The following is a 12,408-nucleotide window of genomic DNA, read 5'->3' on the forward strand; positions in this document are numbered from 1 at the left end:
GTTCAAAATAAATTTAGCAAGTTGCTAACAATGCTTCAGTATTACTAAAATAATAATCTGCTATTTTTCTAAGTGTATTGTAATATTTCAGTGTTTCATGCAGCTGAAGAGTCTGAGTAAGACTGAATTTATTATCTTTCTCTGTTATTAAGCTCAGTTGTGTTTTATTACCAGCTGTCACATTATTTCATGATGAGATAAAAGTGAGTTAATCAACAACATGAAAGTTTGCTGGATATTCTGCAATAATCACTGAAAGTCATTTTGCACCTTTGATTTGAAACTTTTAAAGTGTGAGTCACTTTTATTTCTCTCCCTGATCGCTTCGGGCTTTCATTAATTTAATGAAAGGCGTTTGTGATTTTTTTAAATTATTATTCAGAACACAGTAATCTGGGGTGTGCAGAGCCCTCCAGTTTTTTGCTATATGTCATATTTCCTCTGCATGGCCACTCATGTTGCAAGAAGGATTGGTATGAATTGCATTTTCATATTTCGCAGAGCTGCAGAGCGAGTGTGGCAGCATGGCAGTCAGCATGATCCCATGTTTGAATGATGGAGTTAGTTATCACTGATATCAGATCTCCCCTGTGTGATCGATGAGTAGACTCAGAGTAGCAGGGGAGGATGAGGAGGCCAGAGTGATTATGCATCGCGGGAAGCTTCAAACCCGTCAAGCTAATTTACACGCCAGGGCTCTCCGAAGTCATCAGGAGGCAAAGAAGAGCAAATCATGTCTCCTGGTATTATCACAGAGCCAGGAGGTGAAATTAGAGCTAAAAGGCATAACTTTGGGTTGAGAAGGAAGCCTTGCTCTGGGTCTTGGGAATCGATCGTTGTGCATAATGCTGCCGATGCACAGAAAACAAATCTTAGTTCCATGGAGTGAAGAAAAGCATCACAGCTCATTCTAGGGCTGGGAAATAGAACATTAACAATATAAATCACGACAAGAGATCAATACAATGTTCAATAATTTAACTGAACTCTGCTCCATGACCGCACAGCATTCTGGGGAATGTAGGCAGAGGATAGACTTTAGCAGCTCAGTTTCTTACAGTTAGACCAGTGGAATCAACTAACTAACTCACTCTTTTGTTACCTAGCAACTCACTCACTCTTTGGTTACCGAGCAACAACTGTTGAGTGACTGGTGGAGCAGCACTTTAAGGTTTCACCACTGTGCCTCATAAAAATGTTACGAGGTAACATTACAAACCAGAAATAAAACATGCAACTGTGGAGTGAAAACTATGGATAAGAAAGGAAAGGTCACAAAAACATTAAAAATGATCTATTTTTGACTGATTAGAAACTCTTATATAGTGATAGATTTTTCAGCCATATCACTGCAGTATGTAACTTTTACAAAGCTGATTTTTTACATATTTATTAATGGCATGAGACATAGTCTGTGAATAAACTAAATTCCTCCAACTCCTTCCTGTGATACTACTGGCATCCAACAAAATGAACCGCTCCCGGTCAAAAACAACCAATCAGAGCCAACGGGTGTTAGCGCTGTCTGTTAACTTTGCCTATAGCTGCTAAATATGGAGAAACAAATTACTCCATCCATCCATCCATTTTATTACACTCTAGTGGGGTCGGGAGGTGCTGGTGCCTTCCTCCAGCTAACGTTCTGGGCGAGAGGCAGAAACAATTTACTATTCCAGGAAAAATGTTTATCTGCTGTAATCTGTGACCATGCTAACTAGCTTTAGCATGCATGGCATGCTATGTTCCAGTCAGCAAGCAGAGAATGTGAACGGCAAGTACATGAGGGTGATTGACAGCACTAAGACCCTCCTCCTGGCTCTGTTTGGTTGTTTCTGATGGGGAAGTGTATTTCTAAAGTTAGCACTAGAAGTCACTGGGAGAAGGCAGGGGAGCTAAATTTTTTCAAATTATCCGTTTTATACTGTCACAACATAATAATTTTGACAAATATATTAAAAATATATATTTTTATAAAAGTTACATAGTATATGGGATACAATTGTGACTGTGTGTACATCTCAGATAAAATTTTTATAATTCAACTGAAGTTTGCTCTTTATTGAAGGTCTTACAATAGATAAAGAGATTTTCATGGCGTCCCAGTTCTTCACCCGAAAAAGTAAACAAGCCTGAAACAAAAAAGAGAGAAAAAAGAAAAAAGTTGTTGACCCACTTCAAGAACTTTTTGAGTGAATAACATCTTTTTTAGGTTTATTTTTCCTATCTTTCTACAGCTTGGCAGCACTATACTGCTTAAGGCTTATGTTCTGAAACACTTGTCTCATATTTTCTGTGCCGTATATGGCCGCATTTTAAATGAATGCCTAATCTAAAGCATTCCTCCCAGCCTTCACATGAAGCTGTCTGTTAATGTGATTGGATCATTGTTCTCTAGGAGCGTTGTTGGATTTAAGAGCCTTTCAGCTGAATAGCTGGTGGTGAATTTTATTGCAGTGCTGTATTGGTAATTTAGGAAAAACTTTAAGAAAAATGCAAATGTAGGACAAATACATTCTCTGAAACAGCTCCGACTGCAAAATTAAAGAGTAAATGCATTTATTGTTTTTCTCAAACATTAAAATTTATGTTTTAAATGGGATTTTCTGTAATAACTCCACAACAAAAGCATATAAAGTAGATCACAGCTATTCACGGGTCAGGAGTCATGAATTCACTTATTTGGGGATTTTCCTGAGGATCATCACACCAACTTACTTACTAAAATTTTGCATAGTTACATACTTTTTTTTTCTTTCTTTTTTTTTTTAGAATCTAAAACATTCGAAAGAAATGCAGCTTGGAAAATCTTGACACTCTATTGCACTAAAAAATGGAGTTCCAACTTTTTAAAATAATTATTTTTCTAGACTTAATAGAATCAAGTTTGTCAAACTTAACTAAGTTTTATGTTTGTTTCAACATGAAAACTTAATAAGCTTAATTTTGATACTTGTAACAAATTAACACTTTTTTTAAGTTGGATCACCTGTTTTCTTTTTTCAGTGTAGCTGACTTTACAAAGCAGCCAATCAAGAAGCGCCGTTAATTTTCCATTATGCAGATTGGCTGCCAGACAGTAAATGAAAACTGAAGATGTTAGCTTTTGTGGTAGTGCTGAAATGGTTTTCACTTCATTTCATTCACTCAACAATACATATTGTAATACATCATGTAATAAATAAAAGAAACCAGAAAGAAGTATAAGCTTATAATATCTACCCCCATTCACATAAAAAGAAGAAAAATTAGCTTATCAGCTCAGAAGACTATTACAGAAGTATTTCAAATACACAAAATATACACGCAGTATTCATGCATATTGATATGCATGAATACTATACTTATGGGTTTGATTCCAAATGCATTACATTAAATATTATTTGAAACAACTGGTTCTAAGTATAATTTTAAGAAGCAAAAAATGCACTTTGGTTTGAAACAGAACACAGATTTGTTATTCACAACTTTAATTGAAGGATTGGTTGATCAGTTTTGTGCTCATCTGCTTACAAAGAATAGAGAGGAATCTGTTAATTAGTTAACCTGTTAATTAGAATTCAAACGTGTCAAAAGTCACATCTCAGATATGTTGAATGTGTGAACAGGATATAAAAATAACCCAACATAAAATAACTTGCAGACACGCCAAAGCTCTCCTAATGTCAGCAGCTGGATTCAATTCAGACGTTGCACGTTATTGAATGATTCGCCACGATCAATTATGCAGTTCTGTAAATGGTTAAACCATTTTTGGTGACATCTGACATGAACATAATTGCTTGTAGGACTCCTACCTGACAGGACAAAACAAACAGCAGCAGTGCACAACAAACCAGAAATAATTAGGTTTTGAATTGGCCTAATTACTGAGAGAATGAGCCACCATGACCACCAGTGACTGACAGGTAAAGTTACACAAAGCTTCAATTAAATAACCACAGAACAGGTTTCATTAAAACATTTCTTCCCTACAGATTTTTTATGGTTAAAGGAAGCATTGTACTTAACAACAGTTTCCTTTGTCTGTCATACAACATACACTGTAAGAAAATCTTGCATTTAAGAAAAGAAAAGATGTCTGTAAATTTTACAAATGTTTCCGTCAACTCAAAAAACACATTTTTATTTCTATTTTAACGGTTTATCATGTTTAGTCCATCCAAAAGTAAATTCTTTAATGTTTTTACAGTGTAGAAATTAGCACATTGACAAACATTTCTGTTGTTTAAAAACAGAAATCTTTTGAATTTTTAAAATGTGTCTCACAAACATTGACAGGCAAAAGAATTTTTAAAGTTCTATTGGAAAGTTAATTTACACTTCCAGGGTACATTTGCATTTTTTGTGTTTGTTTTTTGCAGCGTAAACATTTCCTGTGGATGCAGAAAGCTTAGACATCCTTAAACGTCAAATGTTATCAAAACTCAGTTATCAGACAAAAGTAACTTGGGTAGCTTTAAAAAGCTGTTTTCAAATCATTTAAATGTAATTATTGGGAAAAACAAAGCTAAGCAAAAAATCTAAAAACAACCTGCCTGTTTGAAGGTATGCTTTGTCTCCTTTTACATTTTAAGTTAGCTTTAAATTGGGCTTTATATTACAAGTTATTGTGATCAGAGTCTGAAAGAGCAGTTGCTTCTTAAAGAGACAGGAGGCAATTTCAAAGCATTAAATTAGGAAGCCAAATTTCTTTTCAATCATTTTGGGTGAATAACATAGTTACTTGATTATTCTATAAAATGACTATGATCTGTAGAATGAATAAATAACTAACAGAACGTGTTATTTAAGGCTAAAGGATCTGAGGAACAGGAGGAAATAAAGAGGCTGCAGTAGAACATGCATCTATTACAGGAACAGTTTCACAGTCTTGGCTGCATCTCTCTTAATTTGAATTATTTTGGTGTGATTGATGTGACTTGTCACTGTGTCAATGCTCATCCAGGTGGCTGAGCGACCTGGACGGCTAACAGCACCTGTTTGTGTTGCATATTGAACAGACGCTATTTCAGGCTGTGCTTCACAGGCATTTATCGCCTTAAAATATCTAGTGAATAATTAAAGTCCCAATGAAACAGCATGATGTAAAATTAAGATTAAAACACACATATGATCACATTAAAAATGTTACTAAACCCTGGAATAAAATAATTAACAATTAAATAGAGGATGGGGTAACATTTTATGTTTCTTCAGAATGATGCCAAATAATTTTTAATCTTGCTCTTCTTCATATTTAACTTTTTCTGCAGAACTGGATTTTTTTTCTGCTAAAGAATCATAATTCAGAGATTTGGGCTTCATTTTTAACCAGCAACATAATGTTTAATGAGAAATATAGTTATTGTTTTACATAAACACTATAGTTTTAAATTAAATAAAGCATACAGAAAAAATATGATTCAAACTCTAAGCTCTAAGGTGATTTAGTTGTAAATCAGGGTAGAAATGATGAAATTTGCAATTCTACTTATTCTACTATTTTTTTTTGTTTTTGACAACTAGTGTAGTGTTTTTGTATTTCCTAATGAGCTGAGTTTTTAATTAAACTAAATAATGCAGCCCAACCTCTGATGACCCTTGTGTTGGATGACTGTATGTGAACGGAGAAGCTGGAGAAGAAAGAAAAGTCTTTGAATTTGTAATTATGTGAGTAATAATTAATCCAAGTATAAAAGGTCCCCTTACTAATTGCTCCTAAATTAAATACAATCAGTGATGCTTAATTGTCCCTTACTGGTTGCCTGGAGAAGAAAAGGTTATACTTTGTATAAATCGCATTCAGTGATCATCTTCTTGTTTGAAGATGATCTGCAGCTAAGAGTTAAAGGGTTTTTGGTGTAATGCTAAATCCTCATGTCAGCTGCATAAGATTACTTGGTCTTAGACTGCAGAAAAAAAAGTCTAGTACTTATTACAAACCAGAAATAAAACATGCAACTGTGAAGTTTATCTATTATACTGTCCTTTAAGTGAAAATGTAGGACACCCTACACAAAATTGTAGAATTTTTATATCATATTCAGGAATGTGGATATCAAATAGAGGATTTTTTTTGATAGCAACAAAAATTAAGATCAACATAATATAAGGAACCGCATACAGAAAACCAATCCATACAACAATCAGGAGTCGTTTACATCTAATGAAGTTTAAACGGGGGTACAAATTATGTTTTGGATGGACAGTAATTTGTTCCCTGTTTTCAGTACTTTTTGCAGAATCACTTTTTTTTTTTTTCCAAGGAGAAATAAAAAAAGAAAAGGATACCTAAACCAAAATGCCCATTTTACCATCTTTTCCAGATTTCTTTCCATTTGTAATGCTGAAGTCTCATTGAGAAAGTGATTCTTTTCATCACAAATATATTATAGATCATATCCAAATGTAAAGTACCCCTAAATGCATCCAAATCCAGTTATAAATTAGTAGGGATAGCTTGTCTTTTACAATAATGAAGGAGAAGAAGCTAAAAAAAAATTATTTCACATTATTGCTGCATGAAAATTAAGAGTTTTTGAAATGTGTAAACTGGTGAAATATCTTTTTTAACGCTTCTCTAAAGCCTGCAAAGATTTTCCTGACAGTATTTGCTCAACTTGTTGTAAATGTAAAGAAACACTTGAGGAGTGACACTGTTTGTTTCTGTGGATGAATGGCTGAGCCTGTCCTTGGTGGTGACCTCAGACCTGATGAATGTGATAAATGAGGTCAGACTCTGAGCTTCTCCTCCTTTGATAAAGGTGATATACACCAAACAAAAGACGAGTCTAACAACCTGTTCCCACGTGTCACAGAGATATGCTGAACTCTGCAGCATGGAGGCGTTGTAAACTGTTTTTAAAACTAATTAAATCTGTATAGTTTACATGTGATGAATAAAGAAATCATCTCACTGTTTCTGAATTTGTGTAATTAAGCTATTGATTATTTTTTTAATCTCTGCAGTCTGATCATGCTGAGTAGTATTTTACCAAATATATTTACTTTTTAAATATCTTATGCCATGTATTGATGCATGCACAAATGTTAGCCACGCAAAGTGATGAAAATACGTTTGCACTTGCATGTGTATGTCAGAGTTTCTGCAGTAATCTACTCTACAGCATAAATAACATTTCTCAGAGATATCATGCATGCATTCAGGGGGAAATATGACAATATCTATCTATCAATCTATCTATCTATCTATCAATCTATCTATCTATCTATCTATCTATCTATCTATCTATCTATCTATCTATCTATCTATCTATCTATCTATCTATCTATCTATCTATCTATCTATCTATCTATCTATCTATCTATCTATCTATCTATCTATCTATCTATCTATCTATCTATCTATCTATCTATCTATCTATCTATCTATCTATCTATCTATCTATCTATATATATATATATATATATATATATATATATATATATATATATTTATATATATATATATATATTTATTTGTATTTTTTTTTTTATTTTTTTTTTTTTTATAAATCAGCCAAATGGCTAAATATATATATATATATATATATATATATATATATATATATATATATATATGTATATCACTTACTGATTCAGAAACAACATTTTGAACAACATTCTTGTTTCTCTAAGCTTCCTGTGAGTAATTATTTTTCTCCATCTGTTTGAACATTTCTGTCCCTGCTGTGTTTGTGGCTAAAGTGGCAAAAGTATGGATATATTATCTGCTGGACTTCATGCATGGTTTGAATCTGCATGTAGAGTTATTAGTGCAAAATGAAAGCAAATAGACAATGCAAAATTTGCAAAAGTGGAGCAAAATGCATTGCTGCTTGAATATCGCCGTCAATATACAACTATTGAGTTTGCTCTTCATTCTCTATTATTGTACAGTTTATATGAATTCAAATTAAATAAAAAGCTGGTTGTTTTAATGCAAGTTCTTGTCTATAGGTTAATACATAGATAAAAAGTAACATGTCTTACATAATGGCTCACTGGAGATTTACCTGAGTAAACATCTATAAAAACTAATCCTTTCATGATCAAACGCTGTCTCTTGAGCTCTCTAAGGATAGCTGAGTTCCAGAAACCCGACCAGTAAATAGTCAGGGTGAGCATGAACAGCTCAGTGTGAAGAGTGAGTCAGTGCTGCTTCAACAAAAGATCTTTTTAAGGTGTGCCACTGAGGAAACCTCGTGTAGGAGTTAAAAACATGCACAATTCTTTCAAGACATCACATTGTGTGCAAGACTTCTTCTCCAACTTTAATAAGTTGTCAAGGTTTTTGTGGTTTTCACTTTATCAACTCCTACATTTGAGCAAACCTCAGCACAATATACACATTTTGAAACAAACATGAGGTGATAAAGTTCAGGGGGAAATACAGGAACTCTTGTGGACTGACACCGATTTTTCTTTTCCACCAGTGAAAAGCAGAAAATATTTATAGATAAGCATTGTGTTGATAAGGTGGGTAAGAGCAGCACCATTCATTATTTGCAGAAACATATTTATTATTGTGTTATTAGGAGAAATGGGTAGATTAGTCAAATGCTGCACTCAAGTAAAAGTAGCTCTACTGCCACATATTTTTACTCAAGGAAGAATATAAAAGTATTTGGTAAAAATGGTACCGATCATAACATCTGATTTAATGTTTTAAAATATCATCAAACAGACAAAATATGAAGTTATGTGCAAATTCTGGCACTTTAAGAGCTAAAAACAATATTACAAATAAATCTAAAATAATATTTGGGCAGAAGAAACATTTTCAAATCTTTTTTTTTCTCCCAATATTTAACTTTACATAGAAATAATACTTAAGGCAGATAATGTGTACATATAATCCCTGGGTAATGTACTTCAAGAGGCAATATGTATTCTAAAAAGAAGCCCAAATTCTGAGATTAATGTCAGAATTCTGAGGAAAATGGTGTGAAAACATAAACATTCTGAGATTACAGTCCAAATTCCAGAATTCTGGGATATGAAGTCGGAATTCTGACATCATAATTCTGAAATAAAAGTCCAAATTCTGAAATAAAAGTTTTTTTATTTTTTTTTATTTTGTGGATTTAGTTTCCTTCTGTATGATTTAGAGAACATTTATGACAGTAAAAGATGTGACGTTTAATTTGTGGGAAGCAGTAAAACGAGCTTCAGCTCCTGCTGAGTGGAGCAGCGCCGCCTGCCTGGTTCCTTCGGCGGTCTCTCCATCAGGGTTCAGTCCACCTTTCTGCCGGGCCTGGAGCAGGAGGTCACTGTTGATGGCTGCTGTGGGCATGAGGGCCTGAAGCCGGGGCCCGCCGCTCTGCAGTCGTGTTCCTGCCGAGAACTGGTGACAGATGGGAGAGCAGGAACACAGAGTCATTGAGCTGATCCCGTTGTTTCCTGTCTCTTACTATCACTTGTTTTATTTTTTCTGCTCTGTCTTCTGCTACCTCTCGTATTTAATGGCTGCCTTTTCTTCTTCTCTTCCTTCTTTTTTGTTGTTTTGGTCTCTTGATTTGCTTCCTTCCTCACTTTCTCAGGCAGAATTGTTCAATTTTTTGTTAATTTACTGGGTTTCTGATTCTGTTTATTTCCGCATTTCAATTTTCAGAGGCATTTTTGTTTTTTATTTGCATTTTTTCATCAGTTTTTCACTCTTTCCCTCTGCTCATCCTCACTGCAAAAACACAAAATATGTTTCATTTAGTTTCTAGCACAAATATTTTAGTACACTTGCATTAAGACAAAACTAACTTACAAATAACTTCTCAGCAAGACATGCAATGTGAAAATTAATTTGATTTGACGATGATTTATTTCAGACAGACATTTTACCAACAAAACATAATAATAATAATAATAATAATAATAATAATAATAATAATAATAATAATAATAATAATAATAATAATAATAATAATAATAATAATATTTCCTGAACCAGACGAAAGTATTACATATACCTATATTTATGCATACGTATCTAGCCACATATATACATAAATAATATTTACCTAATTTACACAACCACATATATTTGCACACATACACAAACCTGCACCCAGTTGCCCAAGTCATCCACAGTGCTGTAATTCCCAGCCAAATTCATCAGCCCAGTTCATCCTCACACTTTTGAATAGAAACCATTTTGAGTCTTTTTGGACTTTGCTTCAGCTCTTTAGTGAGTTTGTTCCAGATCTTCACTTCAGTGACAGAAATGCACATTCTCTTCATTGTTGTTTGAACATTCGCATTTACATAAAAACTATGTAAAATCACAGTAGAAAAATTATGCAAACTGGAAAGCATAAAATGTTTTAATTCACAGCTATTTTATATAATAATATGTGAGTATAATCAAATGTATTTGTTAAAACTACCCATGATGGTTTAAAAAAAAACAACAACACATATATAACAAAACAATTCAGTTAACATTCAAATACTGGAAAAACTATAGTTTTTGAAAATACAAAACATATAATATGATCTCATGCTGTACGTTTTACATGATTGACGGAAGAATTGAAATTTTTTTTAGAATAAATTTTGATCAGTAATATTGCATTGTGAATCTGGGATGCTGTATTTATTTATGTAAAAATATAAAATCATAAAAACATTTATGCATTAGATTTACAATGTTAAACTTAGCATTGAAGCTTTTTCAAAACAGTAATTCCTTAATATTGAAGAGGAAATATTTGTTTTATTGACAGATTAAAACAAATATTTTAATATTTGTTTTGCTTGAAGCAGAACACTTTTCACAACTTGTAAGTGAAATAAACTCCCAATGAAACTAATACTTTCTCATCAATATTGTGGAATTATTGACTTAAAATAAGTTCATATTTCTTACTAGTCCTATTTGAAGCATACTAAAATATTTGCAATAGAAACTTGATCAAAAATATTTGGTAATGTTTTTGTATTTTTGCTGATGTCTGTGTGGTTTCAGCCTTAAAGTTTGCACCTATATATGCCATATAAATGGAAACACAGATATCCACATGCAGCACCAGCTGCACCTGGAGCTCCTGGAGGAGCTGGTGCTGCTCTTGGAGGAAATTCACTCAATCATGCATTAATAGCAGAGGAACAAGATGGTAGCAAAGCCATCCATGCACAGAAGCATGCAGGGATTTAGCAGCTTGTTCTCGTTTCTGCTCTGGCTTATTCACACACATTTAATGCTATCTTTTCATGTTTTTCCATGCTCTCTAAATTAAAACCCAGCCTTTATGTAAATGCTCACACTCTAATCCACTTCTTGATCCAACCATCCATAACTTCTGAGAGTGTTTCTTTTAGTTTCTACACTTCTTACAGCTAAGCCTCTTCCAACTTTAAAATTAGTCCCGAGGCCTCCGCTGACCTAGAAAGCTGCTTCAAAGCTGAAGTGAGTTATTGCTAGTTCAGTGTGTATGCTGCTTTGACATTGAAATAGGTTTGATACAGTGATCCAAGCCAGTAAAAAGACTTTCATTTTTAGACCAAACCCCTTTCAAAAAAACACAACAATACTGCTGACATTTTTGGTGTTTATTTAGAAACTGTCTTGGAATGAACTCGGATCTCTAGAAGTCATTTAGATTAGCAACATACAAATATTTTTTAAACACTTCAGTTTGAGATCTAAATTAATTAAGAGTTAGACGTTTTTTTCAGTGCTCCATCTGCCAACCCAATGAGCAATTTTTGTTTCTTAAACAATAAATAAACCCAAATCAATGTATTTTTTATGCAGATAAACTGTCTAACGTAATACTCTAGAGGGTGTCTCCATGTTTCTTAGTAGATTTTGACTGTTTTTGTGTACAATTTGTTTAACCTACTATATTTTTGCCTAAGGTTGTCTTAGTGCTGCCCTCTGTGGGTGGAATAGGGGTTACTGCAGGCAGATTTTCCTATTGGTTACAGCAGTACAGCTCGGTTGATGTCTTAAGCAGACACATGACCCCCGTGGTGAAACGAGTATTAATTGTTGGCATTTTTCAGGTTTGCATGTGTGATTTATTTGCAATGTGGAGAGGAAGTGGAAAGTGACTCCTCTCCTCTTTCTGCTCTGGCTGCTGGCATTTTGTTCCAAGACGACCTTATGATTCTGACTGCAGGGTTTATGAAGTACTGTGTCAAATTACATGGAAAGTTCAGTGGAAGAAAAGTGTGGCCCAAGGCTTCACCTCGAATATTTTATGAAAATAAACTCTTGAGATCTATATGTTGCGTCAGCTTTATATCTTGAGCTACAATACGGAAATAAATTAACTCTATGATGACGTTCTGATTTATTAAGTTGCACTTGTGTGAAATTTATCTTTGCATCCAAGTCATACTGAATAACAAAGAAAGATGGTAATCATCTGCTCCATCAGCAATTGTATGTCTGATCTTCTTGAGAACAAACAGAAGTCAATTTATACA

At 33.6% G+C, this 12,408-nt stretch overlaps 1 protein-coding gene across 1 annotated transcript in view; it reads left to right on the forward strand.

Annotated features, from left to right (window-relative positions):
* The window catches only part of cplx2 (complexin 2), a 65,196-nt gene that overhangs the window by 39,312 nt on the left and 13,476 nt on the right, over nucleotides 1-12,408 (forward strand). The gene's annotated exons all lie outside the window — the stretch shown is intronic.

The sequence above is a fragment of the Gambusia affinis genome, linkage group LG09 (genome assembly GCF_019740435.1).
Source record: "Gambusia affinis linkage group LG09, SWU_Gaff_1.0, whole genome shotgun sequence".
In the NCBI taxonomy this organism is placed as follows: domain Eukaryota; kingdom Metazoa; phylum Chordata; class Actinopteri; order Cyprinodontiformes; family Poeciliidae; genus Gambusia; species Gambusia affinis.